This window comes from Panthera uncia, assembly GCF_023721935.1.
Source record: "Panthera uncia isolate 11264 chromosome B3 unlocalized genomic scaffold, Puncia_PCG_1.0 HiC_scaffold_1, whole genome shotgun sequence".
Classification (NCBI taxonomy): Eukaryota; Metazoa; Chordata; class Mammalia; order Carnivora; family Felidae; genus Panthera; species Panthera uncia.
The window spans coordinates 115,608,079-115,622,860 of NW_026057582.1; the positions used below are offsets into that span (position 1 = coordinate 115,608,079).

Consider the following 14,782-nt stretch of genomic DNA (forward strand, 5'->3'; position numbering starts at 1 on the left):
TTCTTTTCTAAGGCTGGGTAATACTCCATTATATATATGTACCCACAGATCTTCATTCATCAGTCAGTGGTCTTTTGGGCTCTTTCTATAATTTGGCTCTTGTTGATAGCACTGCTGTAAATAAACATTGGGTACCTGTGCCCCTATGAATCAGCACTCCTGTATCCTTTGGATAAATACCTAGTAGTGAAATTGCTGGGTTGTAGGATAGTTCTATTTTTAATTTTTTGAGGAGCCTCCACACTGTTTTTCAGAGTGGCTGCACCAGTTTGCATTTCCACCAACCAGTGTAAAAGTGTTCCCCTTTCTCTGCATCCTTGCCAGCATCTGTTATTTCCAGAGTTGTTCATTTTAGCCATTCAGACAGGTGTGAATTGGTATCTCACTGTGGTTTTGATTTGTATTTCCCTGATGATGAGTGATGTTGAACATTTTTTCATGTGTTGGTTGGCCATCTGGATGTCTTCTTTGAAAAAAACGTCTATTCATGTCCTGCCCATTTCTTCACTGGATTATTTATTTTGTGGGTGTTGAGTTTGATAAATGCTTTATTTATTTTGGATACTAACCCTTTATCAGATATGTCATTTGCAAATATCTTGTCCCATTCTGTTGGTTGCCTTTTCATTTTTTTGATCATTTCCTTTGCTTTGCAGAAGCTTTTTATTTATTTATTTTTTTTTTTATTTTTTTTATTATTTTTTTTTTTATTTTTGGGACAGAGAGAGACAGAGCATGAACGGGGGAGGGGCAGAGAGAGGGAGACACAGAATCGGAAACAGGCTCCAGGCTCCGAGCCATCAGCCCAGAGCCTGACGCGGGGCTCGAACTCACGGACCGCGAGATCGTGACCTGGCTGAAGTCGGACGCTTAACCGACTGCGCCACCCAGGCGCCCCAGAAGCTTTTTATTTTGATGATGTCCCAATAGTTTGGTTTTGCTTTGGTTTGCCTCAGGAGACATATCTAGTAATAAGTTACTATGAACAATGTCAAAGAGGTTGCTGCCTATGTTCTCCTGTAGGATTTTGATGGTTTCCTGTATCACATTTAGGTCTTTCATGCATTTTGAATTTATTTTTGTATATGGTGTAAGAAAGTGGTCCAGTTTTATTCCTCTGCATGTCCAGTTTTCCCAGCACCATTTGCTGCAGAGACTGTCTTTTGTCCATACTCTTTCTTGCTTTGTGGAAGATTGGTTGGCCCTACATTTGTGGGTCCATTTATGGATTCTGTTATTTTACACTGATCTATGTGCCAGGTCCATATTGTGTTGATAATTACAGCTTTGTAGTACAGGCTAAAGTCCAGGATTGTGATGCCTCCAGCTTTGATGTGCTTTTTCAACATTACTTGGGTATTTGGGGTCTTTCTTAGTTCCGTACAAATTTTTGAATTGTTTGTTGTAGCTCTGTGAAGATTTCTGGTGTTATTTTCATAGAGATTGCATTGAATGTGTAGATTGCTTTGGGTGATATTGACATTTTATAATTCATGAGCAAGGAATGTTTTTCCAATTGTTTGTGTCTTCAGTTTTTTCCATAAGTTTTCTATAGTTTTCAGTGTAAAGACCCTTTACCTCTTTGGTTAGGTTTATTCCAAGGTATCTTATGGCTTGTGGTGTAATTGTAAAAGGGTTGATTCCTTGATTTCTCTTTCTTCTGCTGCATTATGGGTATATAGAAACACAACCAATTTCTGTACTTTGTTTTTCTGTCCTGCAACTTTGCTGAATTTATGTATCAGTTCTAGCAGTTTTTTTGTGGAGTCTTTCAGTTTTCTGAAAGAATGAATCTGTGAAGAGTAGACATTTTACTTCTTCCTGGCCAATTTGTATGCCTTTTATTTCTTTTTGTTGTCTGATTGCTGAGGCTAAGACTTTCAATATTGTGTCGAACCACAGTGGTGAGAGTGGACATCCCTGTTGTGTTCTTGATCTTAGGGGGAAGTCTCTCAGTTTTTCCTCATTGAGGATGATATTAGCTGTGGGTCTTTCATATATGGCTTTTATCATGTTGAGGTATGTTCCTACTATCCCTACTTTCTTAAGGGATTTATGAAGAAGCGATGCTGTATTTTGTTAAGTGCTTTTTCTGCATCTATTGACAGGATCATATGGTTCACATCCTTTCTTTTATAAATGTGGTGTATCATGTTGATTGATTTGCAAATATTGAACCAGCCCTGCAATCTAGGAATAAATCCCACTTGATCATGATGAATAATTCTTTTAATGTATTGTTGAATTGTATTTGTTAGTATCTTGGTTGAGAATTTTTGCATCCAAGTTCATCAGGGATATTGGTCTATAATTCTCCTTTTTAGTGGGGTCTTTGTAAGTTTTTGGAATCAAGGTAATGTGGGCTTCAGAGAATGAGTTTAGAAGCTTTCCCTCCATTTCTATTTTTTGGAACAGTTTGAGAAGAATAGGTATTAACTCTTTAAATGTCTGGTAGAATTCCCCTGGGAAGCTGTCTGGCCCATGAATCTTGTTTGTTGGGAGATTTTTCATTACTGATTCAATTTCTTTCCTGGTTATGGATCCGTTCAAATTTTTATTTCTTCCTGTTTCAGTTTTGGTAGTACGTGAGGAATTTTTCCATTTCCTCTAGTTTGGCCATTATCTTGGCATATAATTTTTCTAGTATTCTCTGATAATTGTTTCTATGTCTGTGGTATTAGACATGATCTCTAATCATGTGATCTCTCCTCTTTCATTTGTGATTTTATTTATTTGTGTTCTCTCTCTTCTTTTTGATAGGTCTTGCTAAGGGTTTATCAATTTTGTTTATTATTTCAGAGAACTGGTTTTTTGTTTCATTGATCTGTTCTGTTTTTTTTTAATATCATTTACTTCTTCTCTAATCTTTATTTTTTCCCTTCTTCTGTTGGCTTTAGGCTTTATTTGCTGCTTCTTTTTTAGCTCCTATAGGCATAAGGTTAGGTTGTGTATTTGGGACCTTTCTTGCTTCTTGAGATAGGCCTTTATTGCAATGTACTTTCCTCTTAGGACTGCCTTTGCTGCATCCCAAAGGGTTTGGACTGTCGTGTCTTCATTTTCATTTGCTTCCATGTATTTTTAAATTTCTTTATTAATTTCTTGGTTAACCCATTCATTCTTTAGTAAGGATGTTCTTTAACTTTCATGTATTTGTGGTTTTTCCAAATTTTTTCATGTGATTTATTTCAAGTTTCATAGCATTGTGATCCAAAAATATGCATGATATCATCTCAGTCTTTTTGTACCTGTTGAGAGCTGATTTGTGACCCATTATGTGCATTCTGGAAAATGTTACATGTGCACTTGAGAAGAATGTGTTTTCTGCTGCTTTATGATGAAAAGTTCTGACTATATCTGTTAAGTCCATATGGTTCATTGTGTCATTCAAAGCCATTGTTTCCTTGTTGATTTTCTGCTTAGATCATCTGTCCATTGTTGTAAATGGGGTATTAAAGTCCCTTACTATTTTGGTATTATTATCAGCAAGTTTATGTTTATTATTAGTTGATTTATATATTTGGATTTTCCAAGTTGGGGGCATAAATATATTTACAATTGTTAGGTCTTCTTGGTGGATAGACCCCTTAATTATGATATAATGCTGTTTTTCATCTCTTGTTACATCTTTGCTTTGAAATCTAGTTTTCTGATATAAGTATGGCTACTCTGCCTTTCTTTTTACTTCTCTTAGCATGATAAATGGTTTTCAATTCCCTCACTTTTGATGTAGAGGTGTTTTTCAGTCTAAAATATGTCTCTTGTAGGCAGAATATAGATGGATTTTTTTTTAATCCATTCTGATACCCTGTGTCTTTTGATTGGAGCATTTAGTCCATTTACATTCAGAGTGATTATTGAAAGATACGGATTTAGTGCCATTGTGTTGTCTATAGAGTTGGTGTTTAGGGTGATGTTATCCAGTCCTTTGTAGTCTTTGTTGCTTTCATCTTTGTTTCTCCACTCAGAGAGTCCCCCTTAAAATTTCTTGCAAGGTTGGTTTAGTGGTTAAGAACTCCTTTACTTTTTGTTTGTCTGGGAAACTCTTTACCTCTTCTTCTGTTCTGAATGACAGCCTTCCTGGATAAAGCATTCTTGGCTGCATATTTTTCCTGTTCAGTACATTGACTATTTCCAGCCACTCCCTTCTGGCCTGCCAAATTTCAGTGGACAGGTCTACTGCTAACCTTATGTGTCTATCTTTGTCAGTTAAGGACATTTTGTCCCTAGCTACTTTCAGAATTCTATCTTTTTTGCAAGTTTCACTGTGATGTTTTGTGGTGTTGACCCGTTTTTGTTGATTTTGAGGGGAGTTCTCTGTGCTTCTTAGACTTGAATGCCTGTTTCCTTCCCAAGATTAGTGAAGTTCTCAGCTATAATTTGTTCTCAGCTATAATTATAATTTTTATAATAACAAAAGGTTAAATAAACCTTTTGTCCTTTTTTCCCTCTATTCTTCTTTTGGGACTCCTATGATATTGTTGGGAAAATAAGTAAAGTTCTGCACCATAAGATGGCCGACAGGACTAACATAAGCTCTAGTTTCTAGCTTAGAGACTCCTCTTCCAGGTTCTTCCTGCTCTGTTTGCCACGCAAACCACCATGAATGCAGAAGAGATAATGCTATAAATTACCCCTCCCACTTGTGTTCAGGGCTCAGATCTCTAGAGAAGGATCTCCTCTGAGTCTGCTGGTGTAAAATAAAACACTGATCCACCAACATCTCCAAGTGCCACGTGGTTTTTCTGCCAGTGATCCAGCCTGGTTCCATAACATATTTGGTTCTCTGATTGGGAAACCCAACTGTGCTGGCCCATTGTTGCCACCAGTTTGGGAGAATGGCAAGGCGGTGAAGGAATAAAGAATTGCAATGGAGAAGGTGAGCCCTGCCGGATTTTTGGCAGTCTCCCACTCGGTCTCCTCAGACCAGCCCCGCTCCGCCATTCCCACTGGACTCAAGGAGACTTGGAAGTGAGGACCTGGACCTGATGTCAGATACTGGTAAGGCCTGTGGCTCCAATTCTGTCTGGCCCAGCCATAGTGGTGGAAGGGGGACCAGATCCCAGAGACCTCAGAGGTCTCACAGGTAGGAATTCTGTGGGAGGGAATGTAATAACCTCTGGTGTATACGTGAGTGTGAATGTACGACTCAGTCTAGCTTGCCTGCCAAGTTCGATTCTGTGGCTCCACGGGTGGGCACCCTTAAGGTTCCCAAAAGCCCACGGAGTCTGAGTGGGCCCGTCTGCGATTCCGTGGTGAATGGCATATAGTCTATGGTGGCATTAGAATAGTTTCTGATCATAAGTCACAAAGCTGAGACCACTATGGCTAATTGTCACCTAAGTGCCTTTGGGACATGGCCAGACATCTGACTGGTCTCCTCATTAGAAGGGGCACCCCTACCCCTCTGTCTGCCTTTGTGACACCAGACACAGGAAAAGGATTAGTAATGGGGTCAAAACAGAGTAAGCCCATGATCCTCAAGATCATGCTTAAGAACTTCAAAAAGGGATTCTCAGGCGACTCTGGGATGAAAATGACACCTGGGAAGTTAAGGACCTTTTGTGAACTAAAATGGCCCATGTTCAATGTAGGATAGTCCTCAGAAGGAACATTAGGTGTCCAAGGTCCACAGGTTTGGCAAGTAGTCACTGGAAACCCAGGTCACCCCGACCAATTTCCATATATCAATTCCTGGCTTGAAGTTGCCCCAAATCTCCCACCTTGTATGTGATTCATCCATAACAAGCAGAGTCAGGCAAAGGTTTTAGCCGCCTCACCCAGAGAACCAAAGAAGCAGCCCACTGTTCCCAAGGTATTTGCGGGAGACCCAGAGGAGGATCCTGTCTTTCCTCCACCTTACCCATTGAGCCCCCTCTTCCCCCCCCCCACAGGGACCTGAAACTCCTCCACTCTTCTCTTCTCCACCCCCAGGCCCGGAGAATCCTCTCACCAGGGCCAGCAGCCAGACTGTGCCTCAGACATCAGGAGAAAACTCCAAAAGCTAGAGGGCTTAGCTAGGATGAATATCACTCAGTTGATAGAGGTCACCAATAAAGTTTTCATGAACAGGTAGGTCACAGCTGAGAGGGAAGCTGAAAAAAGAGGGTCACCCTTCTCACAGCAGCACTGAAAGAAAAGGACAATGTAAAGACGGAGAAGCTTCAACCACCAAAGTGGGGAAAGCCCAGAGCCCCCTTAGCAAAAGACTAATGTGCCTACTGCAAGGAAAAGGAACATTGGAAGAATGAGTGTCCGAATTGGAAGGGACCCCCAAAACCCAGCCAATATCGGGAGGAACCTTGAGAAGGGGAACTTATTGGTCTGACCAAGATAGAATCAGACTGAAGGGGATGTTGACTCTCTCTCTCTGTTCTTCTGCCTAATAGATGTGAGGGCTTCTCCCTCATTCATTTCTGGGGTTAACAGCTATAATTGGAGCCAACTATGGTTAGTCTACCTTGGGATGGGGACTTTAAGGAATATTCCCAAGAAGCTGCTGAAACTCCATTTGTTTTGGGGAAATTCCCGGTCTTTCCTGGCTTAATGTGGACTCCATATTTCCACTTTGGTAGAAAAACATGGCATCTGCTCTTCTGTCTGAGCTAAGGTTTTGCATTGGGTTTTCCTTCTCTGCCTTCTGCTGGCACCTTGCCTCTTCTGCCTTCCTGTCCCCTTCCTGTTTCTGCACCAATTTGGGTGAGGCCTGCATAACTGGTTCCTATACCATTCTTAGTGCCTCAGGCACCATTGGCTCCTCCTCCCACCCTGGAGGTCAAGGAGCAAAGTGTACCCCCTTGGACCACCTCCACTGGAGTCCCAAGTGAAAATTAACAATGGGGGACAATTGATTGAGTTTCAAGTGGACGCAGGTGAAACATATTCGGTGTTTAAACTAATTTAAGTTTGTTGGATCTGTCTTTAAAGTTATCAGCATTTGGGGTGCCTGGGTGGCTCAGTCGGTTAAGCGTCCGACTTCAGCTCAGGTCATGATCTCACAGTCCGTGAGTTCGAGCCCCATGTCAGGCTCTGGGCTGATGGCTCAGAGCCTGGAGCCTGCTTCCAATTCTGTGTCTTCCTCTGTCTCTGCCCCTCCCCCATTCGTGCTCTGTCTCTCTCAGCCTGAAAAATAAATAAACATTAAAAAAATTAAAAAAAAAAAAAGTTATCAGCATTAAATATGAAACTTTCATTCTACCAAGGTTGACTAAAGGTCAAATAGGCTCATGTTATCTCTATTGCAATTTGTTAGCAAAAAGATGGCTTAAAATGGTAGTTAATTTTGTCTATCTCAAAGTTTTCATGGGTAATTGTTAAGATAGCTTTCAAGGTCTTTGGTAACCTGAAACTGTAAAGTTTTGATTGCATGATAAAATGAGATTCAATTCATTGGACATCTAGGTCTTTTCCAAATAGGATAGAGTGCTAAAGCTTTGATTACTGAACATAGGTTTCTGTTTTTAACTTCTTATTGCAGAGAAACTAAGGCTATTTGGACCTAATGGAAGACACTCTTTGTGCTTAATTGGTTCATGAATTTACCATCTAAAAAATCTGGTGTAAACACCTCTCTGTTGGTTACTAAGTCCTCAATTGGAGACTAAGGTTTCCTAAGAGTTAAAATTCTTCCAAGTGTACTTAAGACTGATGAAAATAAGGAAAGCAACCCTGTATGTAGGAAAGTGGGAGATATGTAAGAAAGATATAAGGAATGGAAATACATTTTTTGTTGAGGGTAAAAGAAAGTAATTTTGCCCTAAATGAGACTGGTGGTTTGGAGAGAAATGGCTTTGGGACAAAGTTTGAAGGCAAAGGAAAGTTGTAAAAGGTTCATGAAGGGAAGCCTTTGGAAAGGAATTTTATGTGTGCTCAGGATGGACTAAGGTTGAGATGAATGGAATTTTAAAAGTACATTGGTATAAGTTTGAAATTCTGCTTTTCTCTCTATTCAAAAGACAGTTTTCTTGGACTGTTGATCTACTCTTGATAAGACGATGTAAACAAAGGTATTTTTCTCTTTTGCCTGCCAGGGAAACCAAAACTTTAGGTTTCATCTTTATCAGGTCTTTGATTGCTAGTTAAAACTTCTCAATGTTAAAGGAGCTAGGTTTTGCTGCTAACAACAATATAATGCTATACATTCACCTTTAAGATCTCTTATTGCCATCTTGGTTGAATAAATAAGGTTTTAAGATTTGTAATGATCTGTAATCCTATTTAGGATGTGCTTTATTACTTCCTAAGGTTTTAACAAACTTCCCAGGATTTAAATGGTAAATGAAGTCTTTGACCAATTAGGCCCTTTTATTTGGGATGCTAAGTTACTTGGAAAAGCACTGTCGTAAAATGGTAAACCTTAGGTTGCATTGCATGGGTAAATGCTGTAACTGCCCAAATATATATGCAATTCCTAAACTTTTAATGTTTTGGGATAAGGTCATCACTTAATATTCTGATTACCTGAAGTGTTATGTGTCATAGAAATAACCGAATTTCTTTGTTAATTGCATCATAACGAACTCTCATCAGATCTATAACAGTGTCCATTTCTGATCTTTTGTCATTTATAATTGTTCTTATTCTCTCACAAAACATGTTTCTTCTTCAAGGAGATTTATAAAAAGGACTTTTAGGACAAATACAGGTATTTGACATCTTTAAGGTTAATACTAAAATGGGTAAGAATTTCCAGAGCTAAAAAGCTGCATTCAAACTGAACAAGAATTAGGAACATGGGACTAAATGAACTGAGGAAGATTACAGTTTTGTGACTCTTGTTGGAAATATTGCTGGCTCTCTAATGTTTGCTCTTCCAGATTAAGGAGACTTTCTCTTAAGATATGTCATAACATGTCATAAAGAAGTGTCATAAAGTATTCATTTGTAAACTGAAGCATTTATCTTTTCTCTCAACCTAAACCCTCTGAAATTCAAAAACTCTCAGTGAGTATTCTTTCTTTCATAGCAATTACAATTGTTTGCATAAATTCAATAAGAATCTGTTCATCTTGTAACAGGTCACCATTGGAAATACTGGTTATTTTACCAAGGCTTTGACTGGAATGTCATATTTGAGAGTGACATGCATAGATTCAGATATGACCAGACAGCTTTAAGGAACTTGGGGTGACTTTATGAAACATGGAGCCATAAAGGAAATGTTGGCCTGATGCCTTGCTTACAGAGCTCCCAGCAGCCTCACCAGGTGAATAAAGAAGGTCACTTCCTGGCAGGTGCAAGAACCTAAGGATACCTTGGGGACCTGGTGAAGAGGAATTCACCCAATTCTACAGGTATTGCAGGCCTGTCCGATGGCAAGTATTTGGCATGGCTTCTGGCCTGGAGAAGCTACTAAAAAGTTCAACCTGGAAATTCCTTATAAAAGTTTCCAGCAAAGCAAACTTTAAAGATCCTCATGATCAATCGCTATTCTTGCTGAGCTTATGTAAATAATTAGGCCAGGTTTGTTAAGACTGGGTTTGTTCTACAAATGCATTGGTCTCAATTTGGCTATCTCTGGAAATGGGGGTTTTTAGAGAGAAAAACTATGTTTCAACAATGCACTGTTATGGATGTTTAAATTCTCGTTACGATTGTCTTTAAATGTTTGTTGTTTGCCTAAGCTAGACAACTTGAGGTAAACGTCAGAAAAATTGTCCACAGTATTTCATGTATAGACAATCTTCTGTGCTTGTTATTCTATGAGGATAATAATAAAACCCCATGGGCATAAGATTATTTAAACAATTGGAAGACGGGATGGATCTCTAAATATTCAAACCATATCCTCCCTAAACCAGATCTGACAATTACTAGAAACCCACCCAATATAAACCCAGGAGATCTGGTTTATTCCAAGAATGGGGCCCCCCTTTTGAAGACTTGGAGGTGGACTTTACAGATATACAACCAAGCAAAGGATTCAGGTACCTCCTTGTAATAATCTGCACATATTCAGGTTGGGTCAAAGCCTTCCCAACAAGGATGGAATGAAGTCATGAGGTGGCCAAAGCTCTTCTACAGGAAATCGTGCCTTGATTTGGTCTGCTCCTAACCATACACAGTGACAATGGGCCTGCATTTGTAGCGGACATTATACAAAGCCTGACCAGGTCCCTCAACATTACCTGGAAACTGCAACATTCATCTTAGCCCTCTGAAGGTACCAACCCCTAGAGCTAAAGGGTGATGCCTACTGAAATAGATTTTTTTTTTGTTAAAAAAAGGCATCAAAGGGGGGAATGTTGGGAAAATAAGTAAAGTTCTGCACCATAAGATGGCTGATGGGACTAACATAAGCTCTAGTTCTTAGCTTAGAGACTCCTCTTCCAGGTTCTTCCTGCTCTGTTTGCCATGCGTGTACAAACCACCATGAATGCAGAAGAGATAACGCTATAAATTATCTTTCCCATTTGCGTTCGGGGCTCAGATCTCTGGAGAAGGATCTTCTCTGAGCCCACTGGTGTAAAATAAAACGCCGATGCACCAACATCTCTGAGTGCCGCTTGGTTTTTCTGCCAGCGATCCAGCCTGGTTCTGTAACAATATGGATATTGTTTTGTTTCATCGAATCACTAAATTCTCTAATTCTCCCTTTATGATGTAATAATTTCCTTTCACTCTTTTTTTTTTCAGCTTAAGTATTTTCCATAATTTTATCTTCTGTATCACTGATTCTCTCTCTGCTTTTTCAACCCTTGTTGTGACTATATCCAATTGGTTTTGCATCTCAGTTATAGCAATTTTTATTTTGTCCTGACTAGTTTTCAGGTCTTTGATCTCTGCAGCAAGAGTTTTTTCTGGTGTCTTCTAGGCTTTTTTTCAGGCCTAAATAGTAGTCTTATGGCTTTTTCTAAATTATTGTTCAGATATATTGCTAATATCCATTTTGAGCAAGTCTCTGGCTGTCATTTCTTTTTGGGAGAATTTTTTGTGGGGAGAATCCTCCATCTTGTCATTTTGGCTAAATTTCTGTTTTTTGCGTGTTTTAAAAGCCCGTTATGTTTCCTGTACCTGGGAGTACTGCTATATTAAAAAAGGGTCATACACTATCCAAGGCCTGGCCCTTCAGGAAGTGTTTCTGGTGTGTGCTGTGTGCACTCTGCTATTGTATTTTGGCTCCTCTTTCCCACGGTCAGTCCTCTGCAGAGCTCCTCCCTGCTTGTAGTGGGGGAGTGTTGGGACCTTTAACTAGGTGTGCTTTGATTTGTTTGTTCAAGTAAGCCTGGAGAAAGGGGGAAAATGAAAACCTGGTCCCGAAGAGAAAAGGAAAAGGAACAAATAATATGAAACAGAGAATCAAAAAACAGTAAGTCTATTCCAAAGAAAAAGAAAGGAAAGAAAAAAGAAAAGAAAAAAGAAACAGAAAAGAATAAAAAAAGCCTGATCCAAAAAGAGAGAGAGAGAGAGAATATGAAATGAAAAAAAAAAAAAACAAACAAAAAAAACAAGAATGTATGAGCCTGATTCCAAAAGATAAAAGAGAAAGAACTGCAGGTGTCATTTTGGAGCACTTTATTTTCAGTGTATTTGGTGCATGGGGGATGCTCTCTGTGCTGGTATTGTGGAGGAGAGGCTCACTGCATTGGCTCAGAGTCAGTCAGTCTTGCCCCAGTAAATAAGCAGTTGCCCAGCACGTGGTGGAGTTGGGGGTAGGTGGGAGACGAGTTTGGTATAAGTGCCCTCCTCCACTGGGGGCCTCTGTGTTGCTCTCTGATGTCCCACCATGTTGGTGTTGGAGTGAAATTGGTGCCACTCCAGTCTCTTGTCCCTGGACTGGGATCTCACACCCCTGCTGTTCTGGCAGCCCTCACAGAATAGCAAGGGCAGTCAGTTTACCCTGCATCACAATTCTCCTACATTTTTTCTTTGGCCTGAGGCTGGGATTCAAAACCTGAAGTCTTAGAGGACCACACAACATGCAGATCTGCTCCCCTCCTCTGGAGTACAGCCTTTCCAGGCTGTGTCTGAGGCTCTCTGTCCCTGAAAAACAGTCCTGTGCCTGCAGGGTGTGCAGAATCTATGGTGTAGCACTGCTAAAAGCAGCAAAGGTTATATTCCCTCTGGGTGCTCTTCTGTCCCCTGCTAATGAAAGGCCTTTGGCTGGCCCCTACAGGGTCTTTAATCCTCGGGGAGACGATATACCCTCTTCCAAAAGTATTCCAGGAAGGGGAATGTTCTCTCACAGTGGACCCTGGAGATCATCTCCTACACCTTAGTATGCACTCTGGGGCAACCTTCCTCCTCCCCAGGAGCATGTGCCACAGCTCCATTTTGGGAAAGTCTTGAACTTTGAAAACCTCAGAGTTTGAGCTCCAAATGCTGTTTCAAAAAAAATAATAATAATAAAATAAAACTTGCAACACTCGGCCCTAAGTACTTCTTGCTCCTCAGTCCATGGTCCAGAGAGGTTGTCCTCTTGTGCGAACCCGAGGCTGCTCTCTCTCAACCCTTTACTTTCTCTCCTTTTTGTCTCTCCATGGAAAGGGTTCCCTCCCCTCCACAGCACCTCCGTTTTTCTCTCTCCTAATTTACTTCCATGCACCTTTCACATGCCAAGCTGTAGATGGCTTTCCTGGGTGTTCAAGTGATCTGACCTCAATACAGCTGTATTGGAAAAGCCCAGGGTCCCCCTGATGAGGTTTTAGTGGGGTTCGTGGGATCTGCAGCTGACAGCCAAGAAATAATTCTTTAAGACGTTTTTGGTGCAAAAAGTGATTTTATTGAAGTACCAGGACAGGACCCATGGGCAGAAAGAGCTGCCCTGGGACCATGAGGAGAGACTGGTTTTATACTATGGGGTTGGTGGAAGTAAAGTCCAGGGGAAGTTTTCAGTGAGGTTTCCATATGCTGAAGAAGACTCCCACTCCCAGGATACTGGAGGCCTAGCTATTGTCAAGCTAAGGTGGTTTTCCCTCTAGCAAAGCATTAGCATTAGGACTGTAGGGAGGTCCTGGGGAAACCTTTTACTCTGCCTGCCTCAAGTATTTGTCAATGGGCTGCAGGTTATAAGGAAATTTAGTTCTGTCTGCCATTTCCTTCTGCCTTTGTTTCCCACAATCACTGTGGAGGGGTGATGTTGGGACTCCAGGACCCAGAGTCTATAAGTTTCTGAAGATTAGGCTATTGATAAGATTGCCTTTTTCTTGTAGTTTACTAAAATACTTGTAAATAAATGGAGACTCAAGTCTTTCAGAACTATGATCGCTATCAGTTAGCCATTTGTTTTTCCCCTTTTCTTTGTTCTTGGGCAGCCAGGAGTGCCTGAGGAATATCACACATATCCCACCTGGGGGTGGGTAGGGGGTGTTTGCGGCAGCCTGTCAGCTTGCCTTATGCTCCCATCTCACCCCTACCCCTGCCATTGTTATGCCCAGAGTTCGTGATCCCCAAAGACCACCAGGGAGCCAAGTCCGATGTAAAAGCAAAAGAGCCTTTATTCGAGCTAGCTCGAGCTCAATCCCCTACCTGCACCGATGCAGCGGTGAGATACCAGGGAGAGAGATCGAGTTTCAAAAGGACAAAGGTTTTATTGGGGCCTAGGGGCAGTTGGTGAGGTAATGGCTGTGGCCTCAGCCGATTGGCTGGGGAAGGGTCGGAGTCCTGTTAGGCAGGTGAGCGGGGAGGTTACTCAAGGGGAGGAGGCGTGGTCAAGGTGAAGGACACGGAACAAGATGGAGTCGGAACAAGATGGAGTCGGCCGGCGTAGGCCCGCCCTTTCACCATCTTGACTCCTGGCCCAGTGTAACCTTTTAAACCAAATTTGAATTTCAGCTACTTTGAAGTTCATTTATTTTTATTGAATATAATTGCCATATAATGCTGTATTAGTTTCAGGTATACAACATAGTGATCTACCACATCTTACTTCTCCATTCCTCTATCTTTGGACACTTGGGCTGCTTCCATATCTTGGCTATTGTAAACAATGCTGCACTAAACATAGATGTGCATATATCTTTTTGAATTATTGTTTTTGTTTTCTTTGGGTAAATACCCAGTAGTGGAGTTACTAGATTATATGGTATTTCTATTTTTAATTTTTTGAGGAACCTCCATACTGTTTTTCACAGTGGCTTCACCAATTTACATTCCAACCAACAGACCCCCACATCTTTGCCAATATTTGTTATTTCTTATCTTTTTTTTAAATTTCTTTTTAATACTAGCTGTTTTGACAAGTATGAGATGATATCTCATTGTGGTTTTGATTTACATTCCCTGATGATTAGTGATTTTGGGAATCTTTTCACATGTCTGTTGACCACCTGTATGTCTTTGGAAAAAATGTCTATTAAGGTTCTCTGCCCATTTTCTAATTAGATTATTTGTTTGGTGTTGAGCTGTATGAATTTTTTTTTATATTTTAGGTATTTATATCATTTGCACATATCTTCTTCCCATTCAATGTGTTGCCTTTTTGTTTTGTTGATTTTTTTCTCTGTGCAAAAGTTTTTAGTTTGATGTAGTCCCAATAGCTTGTGTTTGTTTTTTTCCCCCTTGCCTGAGGAGTGATATCTAGAAAATTGTTGCGGGACCCAAGGAATTTAACAAAAATCCCCTACCCCTGGACAAGCAGAGCAAGACTAACTCCATTTTGTGCTACACCCACCATCTCATGTATAACCCCCACATGACCTACTTATTGCTTAAGACACTCCCCCACCCTAGTCAAGCCGCTGAGCACACCCTTACTGGAAACCGGCTCATTTAGGAATGCGGAACCCCTAACCGCCAAAGAATGTAAACCCCGCCTTTTGCCCGCCAAACTTGCACGCCAATTCTG

The 14,782-nt window shown here is 40.7% G+C and overlaps 1 protein-coding gene across 2 annotated transcripts in view; it reads left to right on the top strand.

The window, feature by feature from the left end:
- Positions 1-14,782, top strand: part of NRG4 (neuregulin 4) — a 95,981-nt gene that overhangs the window by 42,405 nt on the left and 38,794 nt on the right. Inside the window, exon 1 of one of the 2 annotated variants that reach the window (XR_007453883.1) lies at positions 8,168-9,290. The exons of the other annotated variant lie outside the window; for it this stretch is intronic. The gene's annotated coding sequence lies outside the window, so the exon portion shown is untranslated. Of the gene's footprint in view, positions 1-8,167; positions 9,291-14,782 lie in introns of those variants that run through there. 2 annotated transcript variants of the gene reach the window in all.